At 42.7% G+C, this 19,693-nt stretch overlaps 1 protein-coding gene across 2 annotated transcripts in view; it reads left to right on the top strand.

Moving 5' to 3' along the window:
• LOC110982355 (EF-hand calcium-binding domain-containing protein 4B-like) overlaps window positions 1-19,693 on the top strand; it is a 51,228-nt gene that overhangs the window by 6,348 nt on the left and 25,187 nt on the right. The window contains exon 2 of one of the 2 annotated variants that reach the window (XM_022240701.2): window positions 13,145-13,214. The exons of the other annotated variant lie outside the window; for it this stretch is intronic. The gene's annotated coding sequence lies outside the window, so the exon portion shown is untranslated. The remainder of the gene's footprint in view (window positions 1-13,144; window positions 13,215-19,693) is intronic. 2 annotated transcript variants of the gene reach the window in all.

Raw genomic sequence — 19,693 nt, 5'->3', positions numbered from 1 at the left:
AATTATTTCAGTTTATTTTACCAATCTTACAATGTCTTTTGCCACCTACATGTATATATATATATAAAATGGAATATTTGTCTTTGCTGGGCACCTTCGAAAAATAGTGTGACTCTGGAAGGTTCTCCTGGGGTGAAGAAGTTCAAACAGACGTTTTCGGGACAAAATCCTGTCAATAAAGATTTTCATTTTGCACCCCATACGTGCACATAAGAGACACTTTATATGAATTTTGGGGTATTACAGTGACGTACAGTACGGTACATGGGCAGGGCTTCCTTGAGTTTTTTAAGGGGCCTGCATTTTGTCGGAAAATTTGGGACTGAGTTGTGGCAACAAGAACTACGGTATACAATGTACATCAGCAGCATTGGACCACAGACGAGGTGAAAAAATGACTCCCACAACTGGTGAAGAATGTACTGTACATGTAGGCCTCCGCCGTGTTCAGGGGACAAGTTCTTTTGTTAGGGAAATTTGAACCCAGTTGTGGGGACATTTCTGAGTCCCCACAACATTTTTGCGGTCCCCATGAAATAGGTGCAATATTGAGTGTATGTCCCCACAACTATGATGCAGGACAGAAGCACATACATGTATATACTGGTACATGTACTTTTTGTCCATTTATGTGTACAATGTACATGTATGTTTGTATGCAGTTTTTCAGGTTACATGCGTAGAATAAATAAACCTGTTGTTTACACATCTACTGAAGTCAAGGTTTATGACAAGTTGATCAGCATTTTACTGGGTATTGAGTTAATTACATGTACATGTACATGTTCATGATACCTTGTACATGTATGCATAGTGTATGTACAGAAATTAGGGGTCCATTTTTTGGTGTCCCTGTCACATCTGATGTGATTCTGTAAGTTCAGAACACTTTTTCTAATTTCCAAGAGTGATGAATTAATGCAGATTACCAGCCAAACAAATAGTAATAGTTTGAAATCAATTCCTGTGATATTTCCGTGTCAAATAAGGCATGCAACAGTGACACAAAGATGTCACACTTTTGGACCCCTAATTTCTGGAATTACAATGTACATGTAGATTTAAATTTACGTGTGATTAGGAGAGGAAATTACATGACAATTGACTTGAACCAATTTCCACGGTTAAGTTACTGGCTTTTATTGAAATAAAATATTTGAGAAAACAAGAAAGTCTGAAGATTTCTTTGGCAAAATGCAGCTGAGTAAAACTGTTTTCTTACATGTACATTGTACGGTACATTGTACGGTACATTGTACGGTACATTGTACGGTACATTGTACGGTACATTGTACGGTACATCGTATGGTACATTGTGCAGCCCCAGTGTCTTTTCCATTAGCTTAGCCGCTGAGGCCACTTGGCTTACGTTGAAAATTACTTTGCTACTCTGCATAAAGCGGTAGGCCACGTGTTCCGGTACGTTTTTGTCATAATATTTTGGGGATTGGGAATTTCGGGACCCCTTTCCTGTATAAAAGAAAGAACTAGATGTAGATTTAAGCTTTCTGATTTACCGGTACCTACATGTACATGTACATTTGTAACTACACAATAGATGACAATGACGTTAGTTCACTGAACTGCAGGGACATTTTGGTGAAAGAGGGCAGGGTTTTGATTTTGAGGGAATTTATGGGGTAAAAATGACGTCAGCGACAAAGACCGCACACACACTCCTCCAAATGTGACCCAAATAGGGCCATGGCAGTGGTACATTTTTTTTTTCAGTGGTGATCTTTATTGGTAAAAGTAATACTTTGTACATGTAAAAACAGGGGAATCCCCGAATTCACAATCCTCACAATTTGAAATTCGTATTACATGTATTAAGTACTGTAGCGGCAGCGCTTGCGCGCCCGCTGGGGGCGGACCCTGACGATCCGGAGGGGGGAGACTGGTCTCCCGGTAAGGGATGGATTGGATCAGCTTGTAACACAGGTCGTCAAATAATCACCTCCAATTTATTCGTCAATGGAAAGAAAACCCTATAAATTAATACAAAAGCACGAACCCTAATTAATTACATAAGTGCTTTAGTTGATTCATGGACAATAATTAAACAACAATGACATCAAATGCAATGGTGTTCTGCAATGGCATGAGTGCGTACTGCTTATACATAGCACACATAATACATGGAAGCGAATATGCTATTTAAGCTAACAGCACAACCCAAACTTCTATTCACGGTGGCTTTGGGGCTTTATGCAAATGCACTGACCACGTGACGGTACAGTGCGAAGACGATGTACATGTCGAACGTTTATAAGTGACCATAAATGGCAACGTATAATGGATGAAATTACAAAATACCGGCGCTAGGATATGCCAAATACCCCCCAAACCCCGACTCACCCAGACACCACGGGTTGCGAGACCTACAGTGGTCTGCAGGGCCCAGCAACTCCAAGGGAACAGGCTGAAAACTGTCCGAAATGGTCCCGAAATGTTGCGCTGTCTCCACCGAGATGGCCACGGAAAGAAAAAGGACTAGACGTGGTCGAAGGGTCGGTAACGCACACTGGGCAGACCGGCATATCCAAGCGCGGTATAAATAGTAAAAATGTTGACAATGCCCGTAATTACAATAAAAATGAATCCAAGCGTTTTTAAACAGATAATGAAGTCGGTGGAAGGTATTCCGGCTAAATCTTATGTTGTCATGATAGAAATTAAATGGAGCTAATTCCAATAGAGGCGCAAGGCCACGTCAACGTGAAGGGTGAGGGGACCCTCTCAGTTGCTATGCAACAACGTAAACATTGAAAGGATCTTAAAGGCGTATACCATGTGCATGTAGATTATACATGATAAATATACGGGCAACTCCCCACAAGTTCCCTACTTTGACACCATACGCCCCAGGATGGTGATGTTAACAGCATAACGCCGGGAATAACCTCACATAATATATCACTGATGTAAGATAAAGTTTGAAGACATAATACCAAAATGGGATTCCCCTTTCCAGGGCAAACTTGTCTAAAATGATTTATCCTCAAAAGACACTCATTGGTGATCACTTAACGGCTGTCAATCACTTTTTTTTAAAGTACAAAAGTATAAAACATGTTAACAACATCCGATAAAAGTGATGCAAAAGAATGCGTGATCATCGGTGAGGCACAGCCTGTCTCTTTTTCAAGAGTGGACACCTTTGATCTTCTTCGATATAGCCTAGCTAAAATCGTAGTTGCAAGGGAAAAATATATGTATTAGTTCTACAAACTAGTGAAAGCCATAGCGAACAATGGCCACTCGGAGACCCTTGCAATACTTGTTCATACCCTCTATATTGAGGTGACAACCATCACTCAAATACTTAGGGTAGTTCACACGCTTCTGCGTGAACAGATACACGTTCTGACGTTCCGACCTAAGTCTCCTACTGAAGAGTGAGTTGAACCTTCTCATTCTATGATTGAAAGTCGTCACCGCGACCTGTCCAGATCTAGTGATTTTAGATCGTTGTATTATAGATAGGAATACCACCTTTCGGGGTGATATCCCTCTACTTTCCAACACATCTAGGAACTCAAAACTCTTCCCAACTAGAACCTCTGGCGTAATTTCAGGGAGACAGAGATCATTTGTACCAATATCAAGTACCAAAACGTCAATGGAATTCAACAACCGCATCTTTTGGCAGTAATAATCAACATGATTAAATAGACGGTCATAACTCAAACCTGGATGACCCTCGACAGTCAAGTTAATTTCTGTAGCAAGCCCAAGTAATTCTTCCACGGACTGGTGTTCCTGACGGGCCATCCTATCAAGTCTTTTCACAAAAGAATGCCCAAACAAATATACACTGAGCGGTTCAGACATTGCAAAGCCGTCGAAAAACAAACGAGGGCAAAATAACAAAGTAACAAGGGTACTTCGGAACTTAGTCTAACTCTAAACTACATGTACCAATATATTACATGTATAACAAACTGAATGCAAAAATATACGTACAGGCAAAATACATGTACTTTGGGCATACAATGTGCCCCACCTAGATCAAATTACATAATGTACATGATCGAAACAGCACAAGCCCACTACAGCTCGACCAAGCTGACAAGCATGAATAAGGAGGTGGCAAAATGCCACTGTCCTGCTACACACAGGCGACCCCTCCTCTCAGCTTGCTAGAAGGCTTTGCAATGAAACTACAGGAACTAATTTAGGTGACTCCAGTAGGCAGGGTGCTGGATTGGCATTTCTGCCTCAGACGTTCAGAACGTCGCGGTCCAGTCGTTTCTTTGAGCTGGGGAACAGCTTCTTCACCAGAAGGCAACTCCGCAACGGACTTGTCAGCACGATCAGACAACCGCCCTGGAACAGCGATCAGCAGCTCATCCTCAGAGTCACCTGAAGTTGATCCTGTATCAGAATCAGAACAATCTTTTATGGTTGGCAACTTCTGAAATGGATCCCCTGACTGGGTGAGTTCCCCTCTAGGGTCAAGAACCAACATTTTCCGGTTCAGCCATCTTTCCGGACCTCCCAGAGCAGGCCTAACCGCATACAAGTCCTTCGCAGAATTGCGCTTCACGACTATGTACTGTTCCTCACAGAAGTGGTTGCTTAGCTTATGGCGATCTGTGAATGCACACCGCTTCACTAATACCCTGCTCCCAATCGGAAGAGGGCTCGCCTGGGCTAGCTTGTCATAGCGCTGCTTATTAGCCGCTGCTGCGCTGATCATACGATCCTTAACCAACTTGTGCGCACGCTTTAGGAATGTTGCTTGCTGCTGAGCAACATTCTCGCTCCAACTCTTGCCCGTATTGCTAATGAGCTGATCAAGAGGTACGAGAGGTTCCCTACCGAACATTAGTGTATATGGCGCAAAGCCCGTTACACAATGGGGTGTACTGTTGTACATAAAGACAAGGTACGGAAGCAGTTCTGGCCACTTGCTCCTACTGTGACTATCCAGCGACTTTATAAGACCACACAAAGTCTTATTGAACCTTTCGGTCTGCCCATTTCCTTGCGCATGGTAAGGGGACGTTCTGGTCTTCTTGATACCATACAAGTCACAAATCTCCTGTACCAGGTGACTCTCGAAATTCCTCCCTCTATCTGAATGGATTTGTGCAGGGACCCCATAACGTGTGAACCATTCGTCCCGCAGGACTCGAGCAACCGTAGGTGCCGTCTGGTCCTTGCAAGCTACAGCCAACGCAAACTTGGTGAAGGAATCGGTCATCACCAAGACGTCCTCGTAATTACCATGACCGCGGTCAAGCTTTAGGAAATCAATCGCCAACCTCTCGAGTGGGCGAAACGCAAGCAGATGTCTCATCGGTGGACGTACTGTTGGTGTTGGAGCCTTAGAGACTGTGCAGTGATAACAGTTACGGATGTGCTCCCGCACATGGCAACTCATCCCCGGCCAGAAGCAACGCCTTCTAATGAAATTAAGGGTCCTGCCAACCCCTTGGTGGCCCCACTGATCGTGTGACGCCTCAAGAATAACCCTTCGCAACCTCTTTGGAACTAAGAGCTGAGTCACCTGACCAAGTCCGGGGTCCTCAACAGACCTATATAGCACACCCTTACACTCTATCAAGCGTGACCACTCTCGGACCCATCCTTTTACCTCTGCATTAGAGCTATCAGCATCAGCGTGACCTTGCCCAGGGTCCCAGCGGCGATTCCAAAGACCCCACACAACTCCAAGGGCCTCATCTTGTTTCTGCATTGTCGCCAAGTCAGAGTGGGAATATGATGGGAACACCGAAGGTGTCACCAAGGGAGCGTCATCATCAGATGCGCTCACACCTCCTGCACAATCGGAATGGCCTGCTGAGGCAGGCCTCAGCTCTACGGGGACAGAGGTACTTTCCGCTGAAGTTTGAAACACACACGCCGCCCCAACATCAGTCACCTCAGGGGGATTCCGACTGAGTGCATCAGCACATTTATTACTTCGACCTGATCGATATCTTATCTCTAAGTCGAACGGGGCCAACTGAGCAGCCCAACGTTGCTCAGTTGCACCTAGTTTGGCTGTCTGCAAGTGGGCAACAGGACTGTTATCAGTCAAAACCAGTGTATGCCTACCCCAAAGATACTCTCTGAATTTCTCTGACACAGCCCACTTTAGGGCAAGAAGCTCTAGCTTAAAGCTAGAGAGGTCGGAATAATTTCTTTCCGCTCCCCTGAGCCCTCTGCTGGCATATGCTACGGGGTGAAGACAACCCGAATCGTCGCGTTGGGATAGACATGCCCCAAGTCCCTTAAGGGACGCGTCAACCTCAAGCACAAAGTCCCTGTCAAACTGAGGGTAGGCCAAAACTGGTGTACTGCAAAGCGCGCTCTTCAAGGTCTGAAAGGCTTCATCAGCTTCCTCTGACCAAGGCAGGGTCCCCCTAGAGTTCCCTACTTTTTCTGGGGCCTTGCCGCTCAGTGCATGCAGGGGTGCTGCAATTTTTGCAAACCCCTGCACATAGCGCCTATAGTAGGACGCTAGTCCCAGAAATGAACGAAGCTGATCAAGGTTAGTTGGAGTCGGCCAGTCTCTGACTCTCTCGATCTTGGTAGGATCTACAGCAATACCCTGGTCACTGACAATGTGACCAAGGTGGGTAACGGATGTGCGGAACAACTGACATTTAGTGCCTTTTAACTTCAGGCCATGGGTCTCAAGCCTACTGAACACTTTGTCCAACCTCCTTAAATGTTCCTCGAAAGTATCCGAGAAGACGAGCAAATCATCCAAGTACAATACACATTCTGAAAGGTTCATGTCGCCAAAGATCAGCTCCATGATCCTTTGAAAAGTACTTGGACTGTTGCAGAGCCCCTGGGGAAGACGAAGGAATTCGTACAACCCCCAAGGCACTCTAAACGCAGTCTTGGCTACCGAGTCAGGATGCATGGCTACTTGAAAGTAGCCATGCGCTAGGTCGAGAGAAGAGAACAGCTTGGCCCCTCCGAGTGATTCTAGGGTCTCATCGATCCTAGGTAGCGGAAAAGCGTCTCTATGCGTTTTAGCATTAAGACACCTATAGTCGACGCACAGTCGCAACTGTCCATCTCTTTTCCTAACCAGCACTATTGGGCTAGCATACGGACTCGCTGATCGCCGGATTATCTTACGGTCAAGCAGATCCTGCAACAATTTCTTCACCTCTGATATCTGACTTGGTATTACTCGGCGGTAAGGCAAGTTAATCAGCCTCTCATCTGAAAGGTGAATCTCATGCGGGATCAAATCACAGTAGCCGAGATCAAATTGACCCTTTGAGAAAACATTCTGGTGCTTCCGAATCAACTCGGCCGCCGACAGTGCATCTGTGGCATTTAGACTCCTAAGACTAATACCAGGAGGCAACAAGAATTCTGTACCATCATGGAACACAAACAACTCCCCTTGCTGATCACAAGAACCCTGCACACCACCATGCCCAGGGGATTCCGAACCCACCGGCCCAGAACTTTCAGCATCAACATCCGTCACGTCTGGCACACCTGCCACAACATTGTGCACGGACACATGGAAGCAGTTATCAACAGAATCAACCACAACTTGCTCTGTCAAACAAGCATCACTCACAGTACCTATTTTAGTGGAAGGTGGAACTACCAATGGATTGGGGCTTGTATTCGCGACCAACAATGACAAATGAGGTCCATCCACCTGCTGCAGACCCTCAACAATGTGGCACGCACCCTCTAGATCACGTACTCCGCAATGAATTTCATCCAATGATGAACTAATTGGGTAAGGTTGGACTAACATAAGTCTACCTTGCGGGTCGACTACAGACCCACCTAGTACACAGTGAATTTCTCTCACGGTCCGTGGTTGGATTGTCTCTTCACCACGTGTCAAGACATCAAAAATGGTGGTCACAGGTTCCCTTACCCCTCCATCTGCACCAGCAGACGTCATGGATCGGAACCAACGAATGGCCAAATCCCAGTCCGAGTTTGGCCGACAGACCTCCAGAAACTTTGCATTGGATGCGACCTTCCTAAGAATGTTACACCCCAGCAAAACTGGGTATTTACTACTCTTGTCCCCAGGATCGGGACAGAGTTTACTACTAGAGACTACAAAACTGGCACAGAACCTCTGGCCTAAAATCTCAACTTGTGTCTCCAAGTAACCCTCAAGTGGTATTTCGAGGTGATTCGCACCCATCAATTTGAAGAACCCACCCACATCATCCAACCCCCCGACTACCTTAGCCAAATGGCCATGGTAGAACTGTGATGATATCATCGAAGTCTCGGCTCCAGTGTCCAAAATACACCTTGCCGGAACTCCATTGATCAAAATCACAGCAGTAGGACTGCTGGCAAAAAGCTTACGCCTGTCAGCTTCTACACAAACCCTACTTGTATCAGAAGTAATGGGACTGAATGTGGGCTCTTCATTAACACTTTCCTCCGACGTCTCGCCCTCTACGACGGAGGCGACATGTTTTCCTGAACATGTCTGTCAGATGCTTTTGCCTGGCTACCAGTTTGCTCTTTCTCTGCGCTAGCCTTCAAGTCGTACTCTTTCTTGAAGCACTTTTCAACTGAATGCCCACTCTTCTTACAATAAGTACACTGCACAGGGGTTTTCCGATTCTTCGGAATTTGTTTCTGGTTTGCTTGGTCACCAGTACTCTGACAAGCAATTGTGTTTGTCAACTTCTGTATCTGCTTTAAGGTTTCCGCTTGCTGTCGCGTGAGGCGCTCCACTGCTTCGCGCAGATGCTTCTGGCCCTCGACCAATGCAGTAAGTAACTCGTGATCGCCCCCTATACGCGCAGTCTTCGAAGAAGAGGTCACGGCATCCACATGCGGAGCCGCACCATTCATGTCAGGCACAGAACATGTCGGTGGGCATGTTCTTGCTGGTTCACCATCAACATCGCGCAAGATGTTCAAAGCAAGCTCCCTAAACTTGTAGAAAGGGAGTTCAGGGTTCTCATGTATAAGTCGACGAAGCTCGCGCTTCGTTAACACATCACGCGCACCACGCGTGAGTTGTTCCTTAAGAGCACTTTGTTTGAGTTTACCCAGTGCCTCTTTCTCACTTTGGTCTGTGGAAGCCGCTTCCATGCGGTCATATAGTCGCATGAGTACCCTACTATAGTCCTCCAGGCTCTCTCCCTCTAGTTGATTTCGGGAGTAAAATGTGCAGTTCAGTGACTGCACTGTCTCCTTGGTGCCAAATCTAGACCTAAGAAGAGCCCGAAGTTTGCTAAACTGGTCTTTCTCGGTCTTTGGACAGCAGCGAACTTCTTCTTTTGCGTCACCGCCGAGGTGATCTATTGCTACCGACAACTTCTCGTCCTCAGACAAGCTCAATTGACGGGAATAAGTTTCAAGATCGTCAAGCCACTCAGTCAGGGTCGGGTCCCCAGATTTCCTTGGGCGCCCGTTAAATTTCGAGAGCTTAACCGTCGAGGCCCTCTGGTATTTGAGCCCTTTAAAAGCATTGGCCAGAGTTTCTGCCAATGCCTGGTTCGACCTTGTTATTACATCAGCCAAACCCTCAGGTGTCGCCATGGTTCTAGTCTGAAGTCAACTAAAGTCAAAACGTCAGAGTGACAAACAAACCACGTACGGGCCACCAAAAACAACAAGAGAGGCAAAACCTCTTAAAATGCAATCACCAACAGAGCTACGTAATAATACAAGCACTATGGTATCAAAATACATGTGCTGATAAACTGCTGGGCACCCCGGGCAGTTACAAGAAAAATGAGATATACAAGTACTCCAATAAACATGTAACATGTAACAAAAATGACATTTAAATCAGGAAATTGCCTTAAGAACACGCATAGGATTAAAAAAAGGCAGGCACTCACATGTGATTACCTTTACAGTAAAAAGTGCATTTAAGCAAAAAGGTGTTATTACACAAGAATAATAACAAACTATAACCACAGCGTGTCTTAACAAAAAGCAGTCTCGTCCCTCATCACACGACGGTATCTGGGGTACAGTAACATCAAGCTCCACATTCATCCAATCCTGTCTACGACGCCAAGAACTTGTAGCGGCAGCGCTTGCGCGCCCGCTGGGGGCGGACCCTGACGATCCGGAGGGGGGAGACTGGTCTCCCGGTAAGGGATGGATTGGATCAGCTTGTAACACAGGTCGTCAAATAATCACCTCCAATTTATTCGTCAATGGAAAGAAAACCCTATAAATTAATACAAAAGCACGAACCCTAATTAATTACATAAGTGCTTTAGTTGATTCATGGACAATAATTAAACAACAATGACATCAAATGCAATGGTGTTCTGCAATGGCATGAGTGCGTACTGCTTATACATAGCACACATAATACATGGAAGCGAATATGCTATTTAAGCTAACAGCACAACCCAAACTTCTATTCACGGTGGCTTTGGGGCTTTATGCAAATGCACTGACCACGTGACGGTACAGCGCGAAGACGATGTACATGTCGAACGTTTATAAGTGACCATAAATGGCAACGTATAATGGATGAAATTACAAAATACCGGCGCTAGGATATGCCAAATACCCCCCAAACCCCGACTCACCCAGACACCACGGGTTGCGAGACCTACAGTGGTCTGCAGGGCCCAGCAACTCCAAGGGAACAGGCTGAAAACTGTCCGAAATGGTCCCGAAATGTTGCGCTGTCTCCACCGAGATGGCCACGGAAAGAAAAAAGGACTAGACGTGGTCGAAGGGTCGGTAACGCACACTGGGCAGACCGGCATATCCAAGCGCGGTATAAATAGTAAAAATGTTGACAATGCCCGTAATTACAATAAAAATGAATCCAAGCGTTTTTAAACAGATAATGAAGTCGGTGGAAGGTATTCCGGCTAAATCTTATGTTGTCATGATAGAAATTAAATGGAGCTAATTCCAATAGAGGCGCAAGGCCACGTCAACGTGAAGGGTGAGGGGACCCTCTCAGTTGCTATGCAACAACGTAAACATTGAAAGGATCTTAAAGGCGTATACCATGTGCATGTAGATTATACATGATAAATATACGGGCAACTCCCCACAGTACCGGTACCCATTTGGAGACAACTGAAAAAGTGTCTTTCTTTTCCTCCATTTTGGACCAATCGAAGAGCAAGATCCAAGCTTTGCTTCTCACTTGGTCTGTCTGAACAATGACATCATGCAGGCATTCAGCCAAAGTTCCCCAAATGACCATTGCAATCAATGACCGAGGCCGAAAGTCAGGGTCGTGAAAACACTCCTCAGCCACGTCAGCTTCATCTACGATACGTACATAGGATGGACACAGCACCTTGTACACGTACGTGCCTTCACATGGCTGGCATTCTCCACTTCAAAGCAATTATGGATGTGTGATCAAGCCAGTCAGTGCAATTCCTCATTATATTGTTCAAACAAAAGTCATGTTTTTTGTCTTCTTCTCTTCGGAAATTAGACTCGGTTGCCTGAGAAAGACTGCTTTGTTGCCTGGCAACGGTTCCTCTTTGGGCCTTTGCCTTATTAGCTGACATTTGCACATTGCGGGCTGATGTCTGTGGTTTTTTTTCCTTTCCATTTCAAGGCCGTCATTTGAATGGAATCACAATGCAGTACATGTATTTTGGGAAACATCAATTTGTAGGAACTTGAAATGGGTTTGTGATGTTCCAAAGTCCTCGTCTGTAACAATCCCATAAACCATGTAAACCAGGCCAATTTTTTTCAACAATGCCAGCATAATTTTTTGATGCTAGCACCTTAATGTTTAGATGACATTTTTACCCACTGGGTTTTTTTTATACATGAACACATATCAACTGTTTGACTGACTCAGTTCAAAGCCTGATCAATGCCAGAGAGGGGGCGGAGCTCTTTCAGGGCTGGGAAGGAAACAAAGTGCTCATCAGCAACAAACTAATTCACTGGTACTCTCAACTGTAGAGGGGGTCTGTTCAGAGTTACCTGTACGTCTTTTCACCCAAATTGGTGATTTTCAGCCCTGTTTCTCCCATCTTTTTCATTTCATTATTTTATTATTGTCCATTTTCTCCGAGGGTGGGGTGGGGCACACACCCTCCCCCTTCCCTTCCCCTCCCCAGGTTTCCTACATGTGGTGATTTTTTTAAAATTAGTTATGCACATGCACAGTGCGGTCACCCTCAAATGACCCGGGCCAAGTTAGTTTGTAAAAACCTCATCATCGCTCACAGTTTGGCATGGTTGGCGTCAAGTCTCACACTGTTCACGACCAGCAACCTCTCCAGACAATCACCGTAGTTTTCATGTGAACGGTTCCTTGTGCTCCGATGAATGAAATCGTCACCGATAACCAGTGATGTGCCATACCACAGGGCCTGGTTCCAAATGGTCAACTACACTGTACATACACCTGTACATGTACAGTACCTGTACATGTACTGGTACGGCTGTACATGTAGATGGTTCAAACCATCCATCTTTTGGACACTGTTGGGTGAACTCTATTATTAAAAAGCCCAGTGCCAAAGCATTTTGTTTGCAGACATGTTAGCTTTTTGAATGAAAGATCTTGCAAAACACTTGGTTTTGCTCACATAAAGTCATTTTGGCTACAGTGTATTGTACATCCCGGTACTCTGTATTGTCGGTTAAAATAAAAAAAACTGCTAGTTACTCAGAACAAATTAGTCGGGTTTATTTTAAGCATCATGGCTTCTAGACCACATGTTGGTCAACCAGTTTTAGACAAGTTGGGCATGTTCAGCACCGCTGACCACGTTACACAGGAACCAAGTGTAAAATGTTTTCATGAAATGGCGCCAGACTATCGCGGTGATAAATTTGGAATGGTTTCAGACATGCATTAACTGTCATTCCACCAGGGGTAATTATACGATGGAATATTCGCATTAAATGCTGCAATAATTACCAGGGCAGGAACTTTATGGAGTCATCGGAGGTAATTGCTTTGGTGCTTCTCAGGCCTTTGCCTCACGCACTGTACGAATTTGAAGTTCATTCTCAAGTACAGATCTTGATCCTTTTGAGAGATTTTGACAGCTGCATTGTATATGCATGTTTACAAATGAAGTGGGAAGTTTGTTTTGGATGGTGTTAAGAATTTTAATGGCAATTAAAACCAGTCATTGCGTGCAGTTATTGTTTGCTGGGAAACGTGCCATACATGTACACATGTACTGTTTATTTGAATGCCTTTCAGGACTTTCTGATGTATCAATATGTGAAGAAAACGAGATGCTGACAAGTTCCAACCAATAACACGTCTATAGGTGAGTTTTATTTTGTCTTCAAAGAGAAGCTTAACTTAATGGAGATATGAAGTCACATTGACCTACGCATGTATACATGTACGTACATGTACATGTTGGCCTAGTGTAATTTTGCAAAGAGAATACATGTACTCTTGATGTACCTGTACATGTACACGTCATTGTCGGATTTTAAAGGTTTTTCAATGCAGAATTTGCCCAGTATAAATTGAGGCCAGCTCTAATCAAATACATCCAATCAAGTATTCACGCTGCAAATTGACAAAAGGTGAACACATTTCAACCCGTGCACAATTTGGACGCAAGTCTTTCTTGACGTCAAATTCACTTCCTCTTCACATTTGCCTGTGGTCATGGGGGTATAACCACCCTCAATATTGCCAAAAGCAGCTCTCAAACATCAAGTAAACAAATAATTCACACCCTGAAATACACGTTAAAGCTATACCGGCACATTAGGCCTGCCTTACCCTTTATCTAATAAAACAGCCAACGCAGTGATAAATTTTCCAACTAAAAAAGGCATCATCGATAACCATTAGCTTTTAGTGCATTGCACGCCACACAGAACGCTGATTGAAATGGATTGAAGTCATACACTCTTTTCACTTGGGCCCGTGAAATCCCTCAGCACCCCCAAATGGAAAAAGATCAATGCACTATTGGAAGTTTGTCTGCAGACATGGTAAACAATGCCCAGGTGCACTCTGGAGAGTGGATATCTGTTGTTAGCCCGAGTCATATTCCTTTGAATTTGTAATTGTGAGTGCATGCATGGATACATACCGTCAGCTACATGCATCCAACATTGTTACAGTTTCAAGGTTCCAGTGTTGAAGTTGAGTACTTTTTGAGTACCAGGTTTTCGGCCGAATATTACCAGTAGCAAGGAGGGAACAAAGCTGAAAATCTCAAACGCATGTAAACGGGCAATTGATGTTGGAACATGTACATGTATGTATGTATGTACACTGTACATGCACAAAGGTACATGTAGGCCTACAGTACATGTACATGTAAGATTGCAAAGTAAAATGATGATTTCAGACTATCACTGTTCACTAAAAATTAAGTTTTTAAGACAAAAGTACTCAAAAAGTACTCGGCCGAGTACTCTCTGAGTACTTTTCTCCTTGAAACTTACATGTAGATTTTACAAAACTGGGAGTGTCTAAAGTCCTGCATGTATTTATGTTGTAATACTTGTGCATTTATCATCAAATGCCTACGTAACAGTGTACATGTACATGTAAGTATGATGCTCCAGCTTGGTTCCCTTGTACCCAATTTAGTATTTGGCATAGAGCCTTGGAACTCGAAAAGCACTTGATTGCCACACTGCAAGGTTTTACAAGTACAGGGTACCATACATGTACATGTACATGTACATGTAGCTAAGATCGCCACTGTCACCAAATGTTGAATATTCACAAACTTGGCTGCAGCAGAATTGGTGATGAGATACATGTACATGTAGGCTTAATTGTGCCGAATATCTGATTATTTGATTGATTGTCAAATATTTGAATAATTCTTTTCCGAATTGAATATTTAAATAAAAACTTCATGAAAAGGAATTTGGGAGAATTTCCTTTTGTTGTAAATGAGAAAAATTGCACTATGGAGGCTTGTTTCAAGAAGATTTAAGTGAAAAGCGACAGAAATCTTTCCAAAATTCAAAAAGTAATTAAAAATTTGAAAGGACTAGAAATTTTCAACAGGTCAAGAAGTATTGTTCATCTTTTAAATTTTTCTGAATTGTGGCTGGAGATACTCTCAGACATGAGAAGCTATTGTAATGATTATAGTGTATAATTGTGTGCATTATTGCAACAGATATTTTGTATGGGGCCTTTTCTTCATCAGTGATCTGCCGGTTGGCGCGACCGAATATTCAGATATATATTTGATCGAATTGAAGGTCAAATATTTGAATACGGAATTATTCGAATTAACTCAGCCCTATGAGGAGGTAACTGCTGTACATGTATCATCAACACTGCGTGAAAAATAGCAAGTGGCTAGATGAACTTTGTTCTAGAACTAAATCTGAAGTTTCAAGTTGCCAGTACATGTAGTCCAAACTGGCAAGCCTAATTAATGCTTAAGTTTTTAGTTGAACCTCGTTAATAAAAGGTCTTTCGGACGTTGCAAATTACATGTACATATACCTTGTTGTAACAGTAACCTTGTACATGTACGTGTAAAATTTCAGGAACAAAAACGGTGAAGAACAAAGTATTAGAACTTACAGATTTCCTTGTTAAAAGCAAAATGGTGTGTTATGGTTTGACTGTAATTTACAAACAAGTTGTTTCTTTTCTGTAGTTTATTTACTTGATTATCATGCATGTCTGACTGGTTTCCCCCATAAATTACAACCAGCTGAAGCTTTAATACAGCCATTTCACAATAAAGTGCCACCAAAAGTTTGCAACACATTGGCCAGTCATAACGCGCAAAATTTGTCAACCCTTTCCAAACGTGCATTGGGTCGACAAATTACGGGCATTGTGATTGGCCAATGTGTTGCAAACTCTAGGTGGTGCACTATTGTGAAACGGCCGTATTGTTCTCAACCTGTGTTTTGTCTCCCCGTGTTGTTTGTTCTTTTGTTTGTTCAAGTACATTCTGCGCTGTCTGTCTGTGTGACTGTCTGTGTTCCACATGCAAGCCTTTGCTTACATGTACATGTACAGTATGATATCATCTTTGTGTTCTAACGACACTGACAAAAAATTCGGGATTAATCGTTTGGGATGAATCAACAAAAATTAATAATTTACCAAGCTTTTGTCTCTTTTTTTTAAAAATGTCAACATGTTTAATGATGCATGCAAAGGTACATGCATACATGTACATGAAAAATACAATGTACACATACCACATGAGGTGAGCTGCAGCGTACATGTACACATGCTCCCATTTACAAACTGAATCCATTCACATGAAAACCAGTGGTGTAGCCACGGGGGGACCTGGGGGCACATGCCCCCCTCCCCACAAATTCCTGGTGCCCCCCCACCCCAAAAAAGGGATGAATGAAAGCTGGTGCCCCTCATAAGATGCTGGTAACCCCCTTGTGCCTCCCACCATGCCCACTAGTAAAATCATAGGTATATCTACGCCACTGGTGAATTCTCCTCGTGCCATTGGGTCATACGGCTGAGAAAAGTTTCTTCTCCCAAGGTTTTTGAAGAAGAGGATACACATATGTACATGTACCTGCAAAAAGTCCCTGCCATTCAGGAAAAAAAGAAAAGGAAGAGAAATCATGGAAATAATGCATTCAAATTGCCAAAATTTCCGTCTTTTAACCCAGCTAGAATAAAAACGTTGTACAGAAGGTGCAAGAGATACATGTGTATGCCCCAAAGTGTCTTCAACAAAAAGATTCCAAACATTCTCAATAAAAAAATTGAACAAACTGAAAGAAATCTCTCAGTTGAAATACGTTGGAGCGGCCAAGGGATGAATTTTAAAGAAGTGAACTCAAAATGCAAACGGTTTCCTCAACTAATAAGGAACCAATGAAGTGTACACATACATGTACATGTAGGTTTTGATTATTTGTGTCAATTGATTAAAACACCTTACACAGACAGTAGAGACAGAAAAATCAACCAGCCATGTACATGCAATCAAAACTTGAATCAAAAGGGAATGATTTATCCAAAAGGTACTACATTTTACATTGTACATTGTATGATGTACTTTCATACGTGTAAGTAAAAAATTGTGGGCAAATGTATATTGCACAAGGTCATGAGAGTGTACCAGCTTGTATTTTAGATTACTACATGTACTGTAGCTGTCATACTAATCTGCATATTACGGGTACCGGTATATACCGGTACATATGTACAGTACAGTGTACATGAATGTATAACGTTATATTACATGTAGGTACATTATTTGCATAGACTGTACATGTACATGTAACTATTGGCACCAGGCCCCAGCACGTCCGTCCGTCGAAAAATTGAAAATTCCACGGTGTGTCCTTTAATTCACCTCATGCCCAGAGATTGTGAATGCTGACAATTTTTCTGTGGGCATTAGATCTGGCACCTGTGTGGACTGTTGTAACGGCAACCCTGATTGGTCCAGAGCCGTCTTTATTAAATTTGCATAATTGGTAGGCCGAGCGCCAGTGGTCAGTGTCCAGGAAACAATGCGCAACAGTTGCACCGAGGTTTTTCATTTCTGACAAACCTTGATTGAAGATTAGAATTATCGATTGAGTACGGTGCATCACATCCAGCTGCCTGCTTAATGCGTGATGTGCGAGGTACATGAACATGCACATGTACGTCCATGGAAATTATGGCAGTATACATGTACATGTACATATTAAGCTACTGGCATCGATCATGACTATACTGTGGGTATACATGTACATGTACGTACCGACAGTACATGTACATGTGTCCGTGTACTGTTCATTTAAGTTTGACCTTAGCATTAAACTTCAACTTATTATCAAATAAAATGTACATTTTGTTGATTTTTTTTGGCACTACTTACATTTTCAGGTGCATATGGTTTGTAGATGCACAGTCCTCAATCCCAATTTCAACATGATTTTACATGGGTAAATCTCCGCTTATGGTCACGTATACTGGTCACGTCCGTACCGGTTTACGGTGTGCCAAACAAAGAGTTACAGAATAAGGACCGGTACCGGGTATGTCATCTTTTCAAAACTGAAACCTCATTCCTTTATCAAAATTCAATTATGCATTGCAGGGATACGGGTATGTGTATCAATAATCTTGATTACATAAATGTACATGTTACCATGGTAACCTGGGAGGAATTCCTCCGTAATGGAATGCAGTTGACCACACCAGTCAAAATACAGTTTATCTCCATGGACTTGAGATTATTAAAATTCCTACAAGTTAACATGGTTAAGGAGTGTGATGTACTTTTGCCATGTTTATTTGCCATGTTTTCAATGGATAAAAAGGTCACAAAGGAACCAGTCTATTCCAGAGATGGTGGTCGCTATGCAAAAGCTTGCCCCAAATCACGAGGTACATACTGTACATGTATACTTTGTAGCAACATGTCTTTAGTCATGGGAATTCAAATCAATTTATGCGCTAGTGTACCAGATTTTATTCAGATTTAACTTGTAAATGACTTGCATATACACAAGTTCAACTGAAGTTGTTTCTGCACATTAAGTAGACTCTAAAACTGCAAACTTTACTAGACATCAACTCTTGACTCCTGATTTGTAGCATCATTTTCATCAATTTTAGACGTTGAAGTTTCAGAGGAGTGAGAACAGGAACTGTTTGGTGATAATTTAGGACTTGAATTCAGTAATTGAACTGAATTATCTTGCAAGAAATTGTGACCCATCATCCCCAAACCAGGCTGAAGTCGGTATCTGTGATGTTGGACAATTCCTCTTCTTCAGCTTTTTTTTTTTTTACACTTTAAAGTGATCCATGTTGGATCAAAATTCTCTCTGCAGAAAGCTCCTTATGGGCAGTGATACATGTAAAACTCCTATGAAAATCTGAACAGTGGATGTTCCACTATTTTTATGAAGTTACCTACATGTACATGTACTTCAGCTTGGTTTTGGGATGGTAGGTCACAATTGTTTTTACTTCCATTGGACAGAAAACAAGTAAGTTCTGTTTGGAAACTGAAAATACATGTATCTCTTCAACATGTCTAATGCAACATGGACTTCAAATGAAATTTTTGGTCTAGGCAGAAACACTTGAAGCTTTCATTTTACCCTCAAAATAACAATTTCTGACAATTACAAACATGTACCCGGTACATGTACACTGTACTGGTAGTTTGAGAGGAAATAAAGTTTACTTTTGGGTTTCAGTTTGATGACAGTTTTGAGGAGTGTGCGTTCTTGGAGAGAAGAGTTTGTAAATTGGTCTTAAAGGTATCTAGAGCTCGGACCCAGACTTCTGAGGTTGGTGTGAATGTTCCATAGGACCCGTGCAGCACAGGGAAAGGCTCTGTTACCATACACATATATGGCCTTCTGTGTTCTGGGGACCTCCAGCATGTTTTTGTTGGAAGATCGCAAATTCTGCTGTGGCACATTGGGTTTAATGAGTTCACTCAAATAGTCAAGTACAGATCCATGAACAATCTACGCGTTCAAGTTCATGTATGGTGCATTAATTAGCATTGCTTGACATGGGCATACACGTAAATGTACATATGTATGGTACATGTACAGTTCATTTACCCTCACAAATTTGTCAATCTCTAAATCAGTAAAGTTTGAAAATATTGACATTGAAAAGTAGACAAAAAGTCTATTCCAAACAGAAAATAGGTCCAAATATTTAATTCCAAATTTGCTCCTGTGAAGTATCGAAACATGTATGTAAGCATGACCTTTTTTTTTCTGAAAGAAATTCAGTACAAATTGAAAACTGTTACCATGGTTACTCCAAAACTGCTCAGTTTGACCCTACGCTACATAAATT

Source organism: Acanthaster planci, linkage group LG21 (assembly GCF_054643075.1).
Source record: "Acanthaster planci isolate LZ-2023a linkage group LG21, COTS_SCS, whole genome shotgun sequence".
Lineage (NCBI taxonomy): Eukaryota > Metazoa > Echinodermata > Asteroidea > Valvatida > Acanthasteridae > Acanthaster > Acanthaster planci.
Note: the sequence above shows the minus strand (reverse complement) of the source record. Positions and strands in the feature narration are given on the sequence as shown.